The sequence below is a fragment of the Lissotriton vulgaris genome, chromosome 8 (genome assembly GCF_964263255.1).
Source record: "Lissotriton vulgaris chromosome 8, aLisVul1.2, whole genome shotgun sequence".
Taxonomy (NCBI): domain Eukaryota; kingdom Metazoa; phylum Chordata; class Amphibia; order Caudata; family Salamandridae; genus Lissotriton; species Lissotriton vulgaris.
Genome location: NC_141696.1, coordinates 360,082,884 through 360,099,242, shown reverse-complemented (window position 1 = coordinate 360,099,242; position 16,359 = coordinate 360,082,884). Strand labels below are relative to the sequence as shown.

The 16,359-nt window shown below is 48.6% G+C and overlaps 1 protein-coding gene across 4 annotated transcripts in view; it reads left to right on the top strand.

Moving 5' to 3' along the window:
• USP9X (ubiquitin specific peptidase 9 X-linked) overlaps nt 1-16,359 on the top strand; it is a 1,749,911-nt gene that overhangs the window by 239,198 nt on the left and 1,494,354 nt on the right. The window lies entirely within an intron of this gene.

Sequence of the window (16,359 nt, the reverse complement as noted above, 5' to 3'; positions counted from 1 at the left end):
CCATTGGGTTCGGATGTACTTTCTCGACTCTAGTTCGGAAACTTTGTATTGACTCTTTCCTAAGGCAAAAAGGCCTTCGAAGCGTCGTTATTGTCTCGTTCGGTGCCTGTTTTCTTTCCAGTTCTTCGAACCGTACGTCGGAAGCTGATTCTCGCCTTCGACACCAAAGGCCCAGACTACGACGACGATGGAACGGAGCCCTTTTAAACGATGCCCCGTCTGTAATTCCAAATGCCCCCACATCGATGTGCACCCAGTTTGCAATAAATGTTTGTCCCCCGAGCACGACGAGGCCAGCTGTATGGCCTGCTCGAAATTCCGCTCCAAGAAGACGCTTAAACTTCGGCGCGCTGCGAGGCAGTCGGCGCAACAGTCGGCACCCGAGCCGGTCAACATTTTCGAGGACGGTGACGAAGAAGGCGTAGAGTATGAAGAAGAAGAAGATGAAGAGGTTCCCGAAGAACGGTCGGAACCGGCATTGGAGCATGACTCCAACTTTGAGATGGACGAGCAGGCTGAAGAATACGTCCACGAAGAAGACATCGTCGAGGTAGGGGACGACGAAGGGGCCATCGGAGCCGTCGATGACGACTCCAGTGATGAGCCAGGCCCAACCGCAGTAGCGGGGCCTATAACTGACATTATGCTCCCTTCGGCTCAGGTCGAGGCATCGCCGAAAGGCCTTAGCCAAGATCTTTCTACCTGTTCTATAGCCCCGCGTCCAAGCCAGGCTAAGAACACATCGAAGGAGCCATCAGTCGATTCATCAAAATCGAAACCGAAACCATCGGAGCAGACATCGAAACCGAAACTACTTAAGATGGTGGTCGGTTCGACGTCTACGTCAAAGGCTATCGACGACCCAGGCTATCGACGACCCTTCGCCGCCAAAAGTGCCTGTCGCCTCGAAGACTGGAGCGTCGAAGCAGTCCTCGACCAGCAAACACGTCACCTCGACGACGTCGGTGTCGACGCACAAACATGGCGACAAGGCCAAAGGCCTCCAGGAGAAGAAGGCCGTCGAGCCGAAAATCTCAGGACTCAAGCCACTGCTCAGCAAGCACCTCGAGCCGAAGGCCAAAGCCGACCCAAAGCAGCAGGTCTCGTCGACGCCCAAGCCTGGGGATGCTCCACGCCGGGAGCTCGGGTCGACGCCATCAAACAAGCGTCCTCAAGTGCTAAAGCAGCCTGAATAGACTACCACGTCAAGCTCCAAGACAGTCGGACAGACCCCGATTAAGTTCGGTCTTCCGCCAACGGCTCGAGCAAAGCAGCTCGACCTCCATAAAGGCGCCGAACCTTCCAGGACGTCGTCGACGCCATCGAAGCCCGCCACAGAAGGGGTGGTTTTCCACGAACCCTCGTACGACAACCAGTCGAAACTCTTTATCGACGCGGAATCAGGCAGGCTCACTATCCACAAGCGGAAGATCGCGCCTGAACGTCCCTTGGAGGGTTACAAAATTCCTCTCAAACGAAAAAAGGACTCGGCCACCTCACCAGTTCTCTTCGAGCACGTTCAGGACTATTCACAGCAAATAGCATATTCTCCAGCACGGAGTGAGGAGGACATGGGGGACGACTATGGTCAAGCGGCCTATGCTATTAATGCTGACACTGATCAGGATGAACCACAACAGTGGTCTGAGGCTATAGATCAATCTGTGGACCCTGATGATCCACATGCTGCTCAGGACGCTCAGTCCTATAACGTCAAAACATCGCCAACAGAGGACACTGCGGCGTTTAACGCTCTGATTGAAAGGGCAGCACTCAACCATGACGTGGAGATGCATGCGGAGCCAGTGGACGAAGATTTCTTGTTTGACACTTTCTCCACCTCTGACCGTTCCACTAAGACTTTGCCTATGCTTAAAGGGGTCCTCAAGCATGCTGCGGACATCTTCAAGGAACCCACAAAAGCTAGGGTTATTAACCCACGTATTGAGAAAATCTACAGGCCTGCTCCAGTGGACCCCACCTACATCAAAGGCCAGCTCCCCTTGGACTCACTTGTAGTGGCCAATGCCTGCAAGAGGGCAAATTCACAAACCAGTGGGGACGCTCCGCCTCCGGACAAGGAATCGAAGATTCTAGAGGAGTCAGGGAAACGAGTGGCAGCGCAGGCTGCAAATATTTGGAGGATTTCCAATACACAGGCCCTGTTGGCTAGATACGACAGGGCACACTACGACACCCTAGAACAGTTGTTGCAACACCTGCCTGATATGTACAAGGCGGGAGCAGAGATGATTATACAAGAAGGAAAACTGATTTCTAATGCGTCCATCAAGTGTGCACTGGACGCAGCAGACACAGCAGCTAGGGCCATAAACACTAGTGTGATGCTGAGACGTCACGCATGGCTCCGCATCTCTGGTTTCAAGCCAGAGATTCAAACTACTCTGCTCAATCAGCCGGTTAACCCGGACTTCCTTTTTGGTCCCGAGGTAGACACAACACTCGAGAAAATAAAGAAAGACACAGACAGCCAAATCCATGGGGGCTCTGCAATCTCAGCAGTTTCGGGGCAGTTCCTTTCGTCGCTCCGGTAATAGGGGAGCCTCAAGAGGACAGGCTTTGCAGCAGGCGCAGTACACCAAAGGCAGCACGCAATCCACCTACACAAAGAATACCAGGGGTGGATACTGTGGGAACAGCGCCAAGGGCAGAGGACGTGGCAATAACAACGCCAGATCCTCCGCCCCCAACAAACAGTGACGCCCTGTCACTGCCCCCGACCATCTAACACCTGTCGGGGGAAGACTCCAGCAGTTCCTGCCAGTCTGGGAAAGCATTACCACGGACAGGTGGGTGAGACAACTTATCCGTTACGGCTATTGTCTAGAACTAACCTCCACCCCCCCAACATACCCCCAAGGCACCGTCCTATGTCCACAGAGCACACACACTTATTGCAGCAAGAAGTACTCTCCATGCTGCAAAAAGGGGCAATAGAACTCGTGCCTGCAGAAGAGCGAGGTACAGGGGTGTACTCTCTGTACTTCTTGATCCCAAAAAAGGACGGATCCCTTCGGCCCATTCTAGATCTCAGAACCCTCAACCAATACATCCTTTCAGAACACTTTTATATATAAACCTTACAGCAGGTCCTGCCGTTGCTCAGTCAGGGCGACTTCCTAGCGACCCTGGACCTCAAGGATGCATATTTCCACATTCCCATTCACCCAAGTCACAAGAAATATCTCAGGTTCACCATCGACAATCAGCATTACCAATTCAAGGTTCTGCGTTTTGGGGTCACCACTGCCCCCAGAGTGTTCACCAAGTGCTTAGCGACCGTGGCTGCGCACCTTCGCAGACAACATATTCACATCTATCCCTACCTGGACGACTGGCTCGTTAAGGCCAAGTCAGCCCAGCAGTGTGCCAGCCACATGTCGCGCACGATTCACCTCCTTCACAGTCTGGGGATCTCACTCCACTACACAAAGTCACACCTGCAGCCAGCCCATGTGCGACAGTACCTAGGGGCAAACTTGAACACTCTGACGGCGACAGCGCAGCCGAACTCTGCCAGGGTCGACAGCATGCAGCTGCTCATTCAGAGGTTCAGGCCTCAAAAATCACTCCCAGCGCAGGTGTTCATGCAACTGATCGGTATGATGGCATCCTGCATATTCATAGTCCCGCACGCGAGACTGCACATGCGTCCCCTTCAAGAATGCTTGGCACGACCGTGGAACCAGGCTCATGGGCATCTAAAAGACCTCGTGTTGGTGACCGGTCGTGCTTACAACTCTCTGCATTGGTGGACTCCACAAAACCTTTGCAAGGGACTACCGTTCCAAGAGCCTGTCCCACAGATAGTGCTAACGACGGACGCATCTCTCCAGGGTTGGGGAGCGCATGTCCTCCATTACACGGTGCAGGGACTATGGACAACACAACAGCAGAAGATGCATATCAACCTGCTAGAGCTGATGGCAATCTTCATGGCATTGAAAGCGTTCAAGTTGCACCTGTGCAACAAGGTCGTGTTGATCCGGACGGACAACATGACTGCCATGTATTACATCCAGAAACAGGGAGGCACACACTCCCTGCAGCTATCTCACCTAGCCCAGAGCATGTGGAAGTGGGCCATTCAGAGGAACATCTTCCTCATGGCGGAGCATCTCCCGGGAGTAGACAACCAGATGGCGGACCTGCTCAGCAGGCACAGTCATTAGATGCACGAGTGGGAAATCCACCCCTTGGTACTCTAGCCATACTTCCAGCAGTGGGGTCATCTTCGCCACAAAAGAGAACGCAAAATGCCAAAGCTTCGCCGCCAGGTTCCCACACCCGCAATCTCAGGGCAATGCGATATGGATGAACTGGTCAGGCAGATTTGCGTACGCTTTTCCCCCAGCCCCACTCATACCGCTGGTGGCGCGCAAACTGCATGACACTCATCCTGGTTGCTCCAACGTGAGCACGACAGGCTTGGTACACCACGTTCCTGGAACTTTCAGTGGTACCTCACCAGCGGCTGCGCCTCACTCCCAGCCTCCTCACTCAGAGCCATGGAGACATTCAGCACCCAGATCCTCAACAGTTGAGCCTAGCGATTTGGCTCCTGAGGTCATAGTTTGGCTACCTCAACTTGCCCCCTGAGTGTATGAACAACATCAAGGAGGCAAGGCGGCCTACAACCAGGGCGTGCTATGCAGCCAAATGGAAATGATTTGTCATTTACTGTTCCAACAATGACATTAATCCGCTAGATGCATCCACGCAGAACATCATAGGTTACCTACTGCATCTGTACTAATGCAACCTAGCATATAGTTCCATCAGGATACATTTGGCTGCTATAGCCGCTTATCTTCAGAACAGACAGCACCTTTCTCTTTTCAGAGTGCCTGCCATCAAAGCCTTTTTGGAGGGCCTTAAAAGAGTGATCCCTCCCAGACACCCTCCTTCGCGTGTCTGGAATCTAAATATCGTTCTCACCAGGCTCATGGGACCCCCCTTTGAGCCTCTCCATTCTTGAGAGATACAGTTTCTTACTTGGAAAGTGGCCTTTCTAATAGCCATCACCTCGCTGCGAAGAGTCAGCGAGCTTCAAGCCCTCACAATTCAAGAGCCCTACCTACAAATTCATGCTAATAGGGTGGTGCTGCGCACCAACCCCAAGTTCATGCCAAAGGTAATCTCGCAGTTCCACATTAATCAAAACATTGAACTGCCAGTTTTCTTTCCAAACCCTGACTCAGTGGCAGACAGAGCACTGCACACCTTAGATGTCAAAAGAGCTCTCCTGTATTACATCGACAGGACAAAGGACTTTCGCAAAACTAAACAACTGTTTGTTGCCTTCTCTCCACAACATAAAGGCAACCCTATTTCCAAATCAGGTATAGCCAGGTGGATAGTTAAATGCATTCAAATCTGCTATCAAAAAGCTAAACGCACTTTAACAGTTCCCCCAAGAGCGCATTCCACACGCAAGCTAGGGGCATCCATGGCTTTCCTGGGTAACATTCCTCTAGAGGATATATGTAGAGCAGCCACATGGACCACCATACATATATTTACCAAACACTACTGCGTAGATGTACACTCCAAACAGCAAGCGGCTGTAGGACAGGCTGTTCTCAGAACTCTTTCAGACTGCTGCAGCTGGCACGGGCAACCGCCGAAAAGGAGGTAACTGCTATTTATTCTATGCACAGATATGAATTCAGCAGCCCACATGCCTCGAACGGAATATGCTACTTACCAGTATGCATCTGTTCTTGGCATGTAGGGCTGCTGACATTCATATCGCCCACCCTCCTCCCCGGTGCCTGTCGCAGCTGTAGCACTCAGAATCATGCTCAGGCATCGTCATCACTTACTGTATTACACTCCATCTCTGCCACAATGGCGAAAAACAATCTGGGGATGGAGAGGATGCCCATGCGCACTGTAGTCCAGGGGAGGAGCCACCTATCTCGTGATACTTCGAAGACTCTTCCACGACAACAATGTGCAATCATCCGGACCCAACACTAGGCGGCGATCTATGCACAGATATGAATGTCAGCAGCCCTACATGCCAAGAATAGATGCATACTGGTAAGTAGCATATTCCTACTAAACTAACACATAGCTATTCATCTAATTTAAAGAAACAATGTAAATTGCCAAAATTTTCTTTTTCTTTGTTTAGACTTGACGATGTCTATGCCCAGCACACATAAATGTTGTATCAATAATAATGAGATTAAGACCGGTTGATTATATCTTTCTACAACCTTAGCACACTATTCCACTACCCGGACCAATCCAATACTAGGTGAAAATATGTAGCTTCAGGAACTCCACATTTCGGACATATAGCTTTTATTTCTGGATTGATTCTATGCAACATTGTAGGTATCATACAGGTTATTTGTGAACTGCATACCTCAGCCAGTCTCCAGTTTTACACCTGCGCCTGATGGATGTTTAACTGTGTGCGTTCTAATAGCAATGTATAGTCTATTAATAACTCATCCCTGATCTGCTGACACATGTAAGCCTTAACATGTTAGATACAGTGGGATAGTTAATGTGTTGCCGCATAATTATCGGGAGGTATTATGAATGGCATGATATTGTAGCTACCATGTTAAGGCCTTTTCAAATGGAGACTGCACCCACCTCCCACAACTCCCAGCGTACCTCTTCTCCCTCCTTTTCTCTGGTCATCTTCATGAGTTTGTCAGATGTGCAAATTCTGGAAGCGACAACAAAGGTAGATCTCGTGCATATGACATCCAAGTACCCCAGATCCTCCAGTACTGTTTCCAGATTAAGTCATTTATTAAACAGGGGATTGTTTGGGAAGGCTCTGAGCCCCTAAATACACACCAGACCATTTCATCTGCATGTAATGTCCAACCCATTAACTCTTAGTCGCTAGTGGATTCTTGACCAAAGCAGGCCACCATAAACTGTAATTGTGATGCCAGATAATATACATCCAAGTCTGGAGCCCTGAGGACCTCCATTCTCCTAAGTGCATGTTAGTGTATCCATTTTTACTCTACTTTTCCTACCCCAAATCAATGTGTTCAGTAGTGACCTCGGCCGTCTACTGCATTCCTGCTGAATCGCATACAGGCTGCATATGAACAAGTATTGACACACAGGTAGCGCCGTCATCTTACTATGGCTATTCTGCCAGCTGATCACAATGCGTGAGATCCAAAAGATCAGTAATGCCTCTAGGCTCTTCAACAATTGAGTGGGAATAAATTTGACATTTACTTTCAGAATGTTACTATTCTCTAAATATCTGAACATCTTGAGCTCTCAATCAATCAATCAATCAATCAGTGACACTTATAAAGCGCGCTACATACCCGTAGGGTCTCAAGGCGCTGGGGAGGGGGGGGTGCCGCTACTGCTCGAACAGCCAGGTCTTCAGCTTCTTCCTGAAGGAGAGGTGGTCTTGGGTCAGGCGCAGGTCGGACGGGAGGGAGTTCCAGGTCTTGGCGGCCAGGTAGGAGAAGGACCTTCCTCCTGTAGTCGCTCTTCGGATGCGGGGGACGGCGGCGAGGGCGTGGTTGGCTGATCGGAGGTGGCGTTTGGGAGCGTAGAAGTTGACTCGGCTGTTGAGGTAGCTCGGGCCTTGGTCGTGTAGGGCTTTGTGTGCGTGGGTGAGGAGGCGGAAGGTGATTCTCTTGTTGATGGGGAGCCAGTGAAGGTCTCTCAGATGACCGGAGATGTGGCTGGATCGTGGGATGTCGAGGACGAGTCTGGCCGAGGCGTTTTGGATCCGCTGGAGTCTCTTCTGGAGCTTGGCGGTGGTCCCGGCGTAGAGGGCGTTGCCGTAGTCCAGTCGGCTGGTGACGAGGGCCTGGGTGACGGTCTTCCTGGTCTCTGTGGGGATCCACCAGAAGATCTTCCGTAGCATGCGTAGGATGTTGAAGCACGCCGAGGAGACGCTGTTGACTTGCCTGGTCATGGAGAGGGAGGAGTCCAGGATGAAGCCCAGGTTACGTGCATGGTCTGTCGGTTTGGGTGCGGTGCCCAGGGCGGGAGGCCACCAGGAGTCGTCCCAGGCGGAGGGTGAAGAGCCCAGGATGAGGACCTCCGTCTTGTCCGAGTTCAGTTTCAGGCGGCTGGTCGTCATCCACTCGGCTACCTCTTTCATCCCTTCGTGCAGGTTGGCTCTGGCGGCGGCGGGGTTGTTGGTCAGGGAGAGGATCAGCTGGGTGTCGTCGGCGTAGGAGATGATGCTGAGGTGGTGTTTGCGTACGATGGCCGCGAGGGGGCTCATGTAGACGTTGAAGAGGGTGGGGCTCAGTGATGATCCTTGGGGGACGCCGCAGATGACTTCGGAGGCCTCTGATTTGTACGGTGGTAGGCGGACTCGCTGTGTTCTTCCGTCGAGGAAGGAGATGATCCATTCCAGCGCCTTGTCCTGAATTCCGATGTTGCTGAGGCGCCGTATTAGGGTGCGGTGGCAGACCGTGTCGAATGCCGCGGAGAGGTCTAGGAGGATGAGGGCCGCTGTTTCTCCATTGTCCATCAGGGCTCGGATGTCATCGGTGGCGGCGATGAGGGCGGTCTCGGTGCTGTGTTTGGCTCTGAAGCCGGACTGTGAGGGGTCGAGGGATCCGTTCGTCTCGAGGAAGGCGGCCATCTGCTTGTTGACGGTCTTCTCGATGACTTTGGCTGGAAACGGGAGAAGCGAGATGGGGCGGTAGTTCTTGAGGTCGGCGGGGTCTGCTGTTGGTTTCTTGAGTAGAGCGCTGAGTTCGGCGTGTTTCCAGCTTTCGGGGAAGATGGCGGTGTCGAAGGATGTGTTGATGATGTCTCGCAGGTGGGGTGCGATGACAGCGTCGGCCTTGTTGAAGACGTGGTGAGGGCAGGGGTCGGTTGGTGATCCGGAGTGGATGGAGTTCATCGTGCGGATGGTGTCTTCTGTGCTGATCGGGGTCCAGGCGTGGAGGGTGGTGGTGGGGGGGGGTGGCTGGTCGGTCGTGGTGTGCGTTGGTTGGTTGTTGAAACTGCTGTGTATGTCCGTGATCTTGTTGTGGAAGTATGAGGCGAGGGAGTTGCAGAGGTCTTGCGATGGGGTGATGTCGTTGTTTCCTGCGCTGGGGTTGGAGAGCTCTTTCACGATGTTGAAGAGTTCCTTGCTGTTGTGTGCGTTGTTGTCCAACCGGTCCTTGAATGCTGTTTTCTTGGCGGCTCGGATCAGCTGGTGGTGTTTCCGGGTGGCCAGTTTGTAGGAGGTCCTGTTGTCCGGTGTCGGGTCCCTTTTCCAGACTTTCTCGAGGGCTCGGCAGTTCTTCTTGGGCACCTCTTTACTCGGAAGGTTCCCTAATGGCACATCAGACAGCCTGGCCAGTGATCTTTGTTTATACTGAGACCGATTGTTGTCCAAAGCTTTCTAGGATCTCTGGTAGTGGTGGCATAGTTTGCATGTAGTCTAGTGGATCCTTCCATGGTTTCAACAGAACAAGCAACAGCGCTTTTCTGATATAGGTCGGAAGGAGACCCTTTACAATGGCCTCCTGGTAAACTTTCAATTTATCATTGTAGGCCTCGTACCACTTAGCTGGCAGTCCATCCGGGCGCAAAGTTTGTATTTAACTCTTAAGTATTTTCTGTATGTTCTTCGTGTGTAATGGCGATTTCTAATTGCTCTCTCTGTGTATGTTAACCTACGCAATCCGGGGGGGGTCCAGAATCTGGTATGTCTTGTTAGTGACTACATTGTTGGGTGCTTTAACATAATTGTCTATAATACTTATAAAACTCTTCATTTATACCTTCTTGTATTTTGTGGGTGAGAGAAAGGATTGATGTCAAGACTGTCTTGCTAAAGAAGGCTTTATTGACAGAGTTCGTCTCCTAATTGAAGCCAGAGTTATGCCTCCGAATAATGTCTTCACTCTTGTCTTCTCTGTTTCCCCCTGGTCTGGTCTTCGTCCTTTTTGATAGCGTCCCTCTGGTGCATAGGAGGAAGAAGCGGACAGAGTATCAGTATCGGGTAACGCTGCGCGTGAGGGAAGGGAATGAGGGACCACCCGTTGGTGTTCGTGCAATGTACAGTGTTAAGGTGCTCAGGGAGTAGGGAAATACGGAGCTGGAGGATAGAGATTGTAGAAAGGAAACACCTCAATTCGACGGTCTTTCCCCGTGTCCCGACCCACCCTGCAATCTTATTCCGTACCTTAAAGAGCCACGCTTCTCCTGAAGCGTGGCTGGGCTCAGCGTGGTAGTGTTGGCCTCCTGGATGCTTTGGGTCGTTCACCCGCTCTGTCTCTGTGTAGTGGCGATTGTCCGGCTGGAGGGATTCCCTGGTTTCTTGACTCCACGTCTGTCTCTCTTGCGTCTTCCTAGAGTCCGGAAGTCTCCACACACACTTCCTGGATTTTCCATTCACTTATTGGAGCTGGTGAACTGACGTGCAAAACTGAGGCGGTCCTCCCGTAGTTCACGTCCCAGTTAAAGGGACAGATCTCCAATTCGAGCTAGTCAGTTTCAGGTCTGTTAAAGAAATTCGGTTCCCAGTTTCTCCTGTCAGGATAGAAGAAGGGGAGTGGTAACAGTAGGGGCAGTCCACCACTCAGTTGTTACATCATTTGTCCCTGGTTTCGGGGGCACACCGTGATATATATATATAGTGCCACTAGTATCCTTAATCACTGTTAATCATGTCTTTGCTTGTTCTCACTTTATGAGCCAAGCTAGCAATTGACCGTATATCCTTCTTCATGCAGTACTTTCTGAAATTACATATTTTGTAGTAGTGTATTCCACTGTTTTTTCTAATACTTTTGTGCAGAGATCCTCCGGGTATTTGTTTCCATACAGGCATCTCCCTGGCCTCATTCTAGCAAATTTATTTTCCTAAAATATGTGGGTTATGTCTAGTTTTTTTCCATAGAAGTGACTCTGGAACCAGTGTTTACCCTCTACCAGGCCCCTTGCCTCAACTTTAAGAGTCTCCCATTGCATATCCCTAGTGGTAGTTGCATTTTCATTTAATGACTAGTATTCTATTATGAATTAGTTCCGGAATTAATACCCTCTGTATCCTTCAGGTCTGATACCGTAAACCTCAAAATGAGAATACATGCTCATTATCTGCTTATATTATACTGTGCATGAACGGGGGGTGAGCCCACAGGTTCCTACCAGATTTTTTATATTTGATAAGTATTATGCATGTTGCCTAGTGATAAATGCATAGTCTATTCTAGAAATGTATTATTTGGCTGTGCATAAAGAGTACATTAGTGTAGAGAGGGGTTACATTCTCCCCACACATCTACCGTATGTAAGCTTGTTATTACTTGAAGTAACAAAGCTGATATCTGTTGTTTAGAAGTATGGGATGACGATGTCCGATCTAATGTACTACTCAACATGCAATTGAAATACCATGCCATAAAATAGTGCAGCCCAGATATACATAACCTACATGGAAGAACTACCCCCTCCATTTGCGAAGAATTTTGGACGCCTCAGTAGTAAAGTAAGCATGTCTCCTGTAGGGCAGCCTCCTGAATTCCGTGCCTGCGCAAGTAGGCACCCACTCTAGCCCTCTTGGAGTAATTGTTCAACCCCCCTAACATGGACACAATTAAAGTAATATCATGTGATATTTTAATCATCACTGGCCATAGTAGTCACATTAGCCGTGCATCACAGTGTCTCAGCTTTACCAAAGTCTGCCTCACTGTTCGGAAAATAACTATTGTTCACAATCTCTGATTTACCACATACAGTACTGTGGTGTGCAACCATACATCAATACTTAACCATCTAATTACCTTGTATAGTACTACCTTTGAATGCCGACATGAAACAATCTATTCAATCTAGGAAATCTTCAACATTAGAACCAAACTTGATTCTAAAATAGGGCAATAAGATAATAGCGAAAAGCAATAAACAACACAAACTAAACTTTATTGTTTTGATAAACTGTTAACTTGCTTACGCAGACCTTGTGGGACCTTGTGCCCATTGTACCATAAGTAGGCTCCAACATTTTTGTTCAATGGTAAGGGGAAGTGGCCCTCCTTGGCTACAGTGTTCTGTGTTCTTACAACAGTGACCATATAGGATGCCCCCCGGTTACCTTTGCGGCCTCATCCGTTCACCCAAACGTTTACATCTCAGTAGAGATGTTGCTCATATTTTCATTTGAAGCAATCTCATTCGTGACAGATTTTTGTGGAACAATGCTTTCAGTTTCGGGCCTCCTTCAATGGACCTTTGAGTAGCCCATCTGAGGCGGGGCATGTCAGCCATAGTCTACTCTCTATAAACATTTTAAGGAGATGGGGGGGGTGTAAAATCAAGGTAATTGAGGGTCAAGGAAGACTCGGGATCAAATTAAAGAAACTTTATGCTAAGGAGAAAAAGGTCTCATCCATCCTGGAGCTTGAGCCAGATGCAACTGACTCTCACATCTAGCACTAGGTTCTATCACCATGGTGCCACTAAAATGAATACATAGAGACCAGCCTAAGTAATGCAGAGAAATATATGCAGAGAAATAAGCACATTGTTACACACCTTCCCTCTTTATATTACAATTAGGAACAGTAAGAGAGAAGGACAAAAATATAAAAAAAAAAAACAGAATTGAATGTAACCAACTGTACTAGAATAAGGAGAATATAACATAATTACTTCTGGACAAAGAGGGCTTTTTTACTGTTCGTTATCTTTGGTGAGTAAAACTTGAAGTCGATGGAAGACAAGAGGCCGAGTTTGTGGGTTGACCAACACACCCATCACGCAAAAGAACTAGTTATTGATAACTACCACTCTATTGAGATTCCATATATGAGAAACTTCAGTTTTCCTGGCATTTGTTAACAGCTTGACAACTCCATGCGGTCTTTGGAACAGACTAGACGCTTTCCTTCCAAAGGTTGCCTTGATCATGACCCAATCACCTACTTTCACAGAAGATACCTTGACTGCTTTCCTTGCGTCCTAACTTAATTTCCGTGCATCCATTTTTTCTGTCTCATTGAGCTTCCGTTTGCTATCCAAGGACATCCTCCCTTTTTTTGATTCAGCCTCATTTACCCAAAAAGGTGCAATCAGTGTGTTAGGATGTCTTCCCTTGAATAATTCAAAGGGAGTACATCCAGTAGTTGCATGAGGAGAGATTCTATACATCTCCACCTTTTTATTAGTCTCTTCTTTACAGTCCAGATAGTTCTGTTTGGACATGGCAATGGTTTCTTTAAGGACACTTTTAAAGCGTTCCACCATACCATTCCTCTCAGGATGATATAGTGAACAGCGTTTGTGTTTGATGGAACACCCTTGTAAGAACTCTTCCATGTCATTGGAAAAAAACTGGATCCAATTATCCGTTAATAGAAAAGCAGGTAGACCTTCTTGTGTTAATACCTCTTTAAGAAATGCAATAACATGTTTAGTGTCAATGTCCTTCGTGATCTTAATTTCAGGCGTTGCAGAGAGATGTAATGAGGCCACGCCCCTTTATACACCTCTGCAACGCAGCCCCCTGGTGCATACTGGAGGTTTCTGGTGGGCTAGTTGGCCCCCAGGGACCCCCAGTATTCAAGGGGATTTAGTTCCCTCTCTGGAAACGCGCCAGGGGGCTAAGTTGCATTGAGATGTAATGAGGCCACGCCCCTTTTTACACCTCTCTACAACGCAGCCCTCTGGCGCATACTGGAGGTTCCTGGTGGGCTAGTTGGTCCCCAGGGACCCCCAGTATGCAAGGGGACCTAATCCCCCAACTTAAAACGTGCTACGGGGAGCGTTTGCACAGTGATGAAGGTAGGGAGCGGGGCTTGAGGTGATATGTGTGCAAACATGCCCTGTGGCACGTTTTAAGTTGAGGAATTAATTTCTCTTCAACCCAGAGGTCCTATAGGGGCCAACTAGCCCAACAGGTACCTCTAGTAAGTGCCACGGAGCTGCGTTGCATAGTGTTGTAAAAAGGGGGCATGGCCTCTGAACACCTCTCTGCAGCGCAGCTCCCTGGCGCATACTGGAGGTACCTGGTGGCCTAGTTGGCCCACAGGGGACCTCAGGATTGAAGAGGAATTAATTCCCCAACTTAAAATGCGCCACAGGGCGTGTTTGCACACGTCACCTTAGGCCCCGCCCCCTTCCTTCATTATTGAGCAAAACATTCCTCTAAAATCAGCCGAACTACGAATTCCGATTTACTCACCTGTTATCAGGAGAGACCTCAGTGCTGCATCTTTCAGCCCACTACGGATCCTGAAAAGAAATTCTAACCATACTTACAATAACTTGAATTTCCTTCTATAGGATATCATTCATTGCCTGCTATAATATATATATATTGTGTACATCTGCCTCACCTCCCAACAGACTTCAAAGGCTGCGCCTGTCACAGAAGCCGACTCGAACTTCATCACCCCACAGCACTCTGCAATTCCCTCGAGGCGCAATACTGGGGCCTTGTGGGAAGTGTAGTTCCACCACACAGGACTACACAAGGTTGATTGGCTGCACATCGTGGGCGGAGTATGGTCACTGTTCAAAACAGCGTGACAGGCGGACCATTCACAGCACAAGGAGCAGCTGGTGAGGGGCGCTGAGGAAGGTCAAAAGTACCGAAATGCATCCGCCCGAGACTCTTTTACATTAAAGTGCTCCCTTTAATCTCCCTTCTGGGTCACGTCTCTTTCGTGTGGGGGAGGTGGTGTTTTCAGACATTATGCGCCAAGCCAGGGCGCATTTACGTGTACCCCCGCCGTGCAAGAGGTATGGACTTGCTGGCCAGTTCGTTGGAGCAATTGTGGTGTCGTTGCGATAGCAAATAATTCCATTACCCACCAGGACGCTTGGATTACAACGCAGCAAGTGGATATTCATGTCTGCTGTTTGGGTGACCGGAATCCCGCGCCAACCCCCGCGAAGGACACCAGGCAGAGTGGTTGCGGAGGCCAAACAAGGGGGATCCGAGGGGGCACCGAAGTGTACATCTGCCTCACCTCCCAACAGACTTCAAAGGCTGCGCCTGTCACAGAAGCCGACTCGAACTTCATCACCCCACAGCACTCTGCAATTCCCTCGAGGCACAATACTGGGGCCTTGTGGGAAGTGTTGTTCCACCACACGGGACTACACAAGGTTGATTGGCTGCATATCATGGGCGGAGTATGGTCACTGTTCAAAACAGCGTGACAGGCGGACCATTAACAGCACAAGGAGCAGCTGGAGAGGGGCGCTAAGGAAGGTCAAAAGTACCGAAATGCATCCGCCCGAGACTCTTTTACATTAAAGTGCTCCCTTTAATCTCCCTTCTGGGTCATGTCTCTTTCGTGTGGAGGAGGTGGTGTATATATGTATAAATATAACAATTTCGATATTGTGAACTTTTTTTCAATTTATATTAAAAATATGTAATGCAATTTAATAAATAAAATGTCTAAAAATAAATACTTTAAAACAATGTAGTAAATCAGTATAAAAAAAACAATGAATACATTTAAAAATGATCATTTACAAAACCTTTAAAATTCACTGAAAAAAACAGGTTTCAGCCACGTTATAGTTGGGAATTAGCATTTAAAAAACCTTAGAAATTCACTGAAAAAAACATGTGTTTCACACATGTTCTAGTTAGCTGGACATTTCACTCATACAAAACAAACCATTGAAATTAAGGTTCTAAAGGGTGCTACAGCCTGATTGGTGCTACAGCCTGATTGGCTGGAAAGTGGACTATTATAGTGACTTGGATATGTTACTAAAGTGAGCTCTCACTCTATGCTTTCTATGGGTCTATTTTCTTCTATGGTACTTCAAGACTTTATTTTTTGAAAGGAATATACATATTATGGAATTTTATTTTATGTATATATGTATATATTATGTATATATTTATGTATATATGATTCTTACAACTATGTTATGTGTCGTGGGACTCCCACTTCGACGACCGGGAATTATTCAAGCATGTGAATCTATGAAAGACACCAATACGGGAGAACCACAGTTTACCGGTAAGTAACTTCTGTTCTTATGCAGCAGTACTGTTAAGTAAAGTGCGCCTCATTCAGACCCATGTCATAGTTAGACAATTTTATGGAGCTAATGTTTTTGACAAAAAGTTGGATGAAGTGTTAAAAATCATTTAAAATAGATATGGACTATTCATGATCTTTAGAGGTATTGCAGTCGGTGGTCGTCGCAAAAACTCCCCCCAACACCCCTGCCCACCCCCCACCCGTTCCCACCCCGCTCCCCAGTGGTGGTAACATACATTCATACACAGAATCAGACAGTCAGAGCAACTCAGGTCTGGAATAGATGAAGGCCTCGCAAGGAGGGAGGACAAACCGCAGAAGGCAAGCCACTGGATAGGAAGCGGAACAGGGGACCCCACCGGAG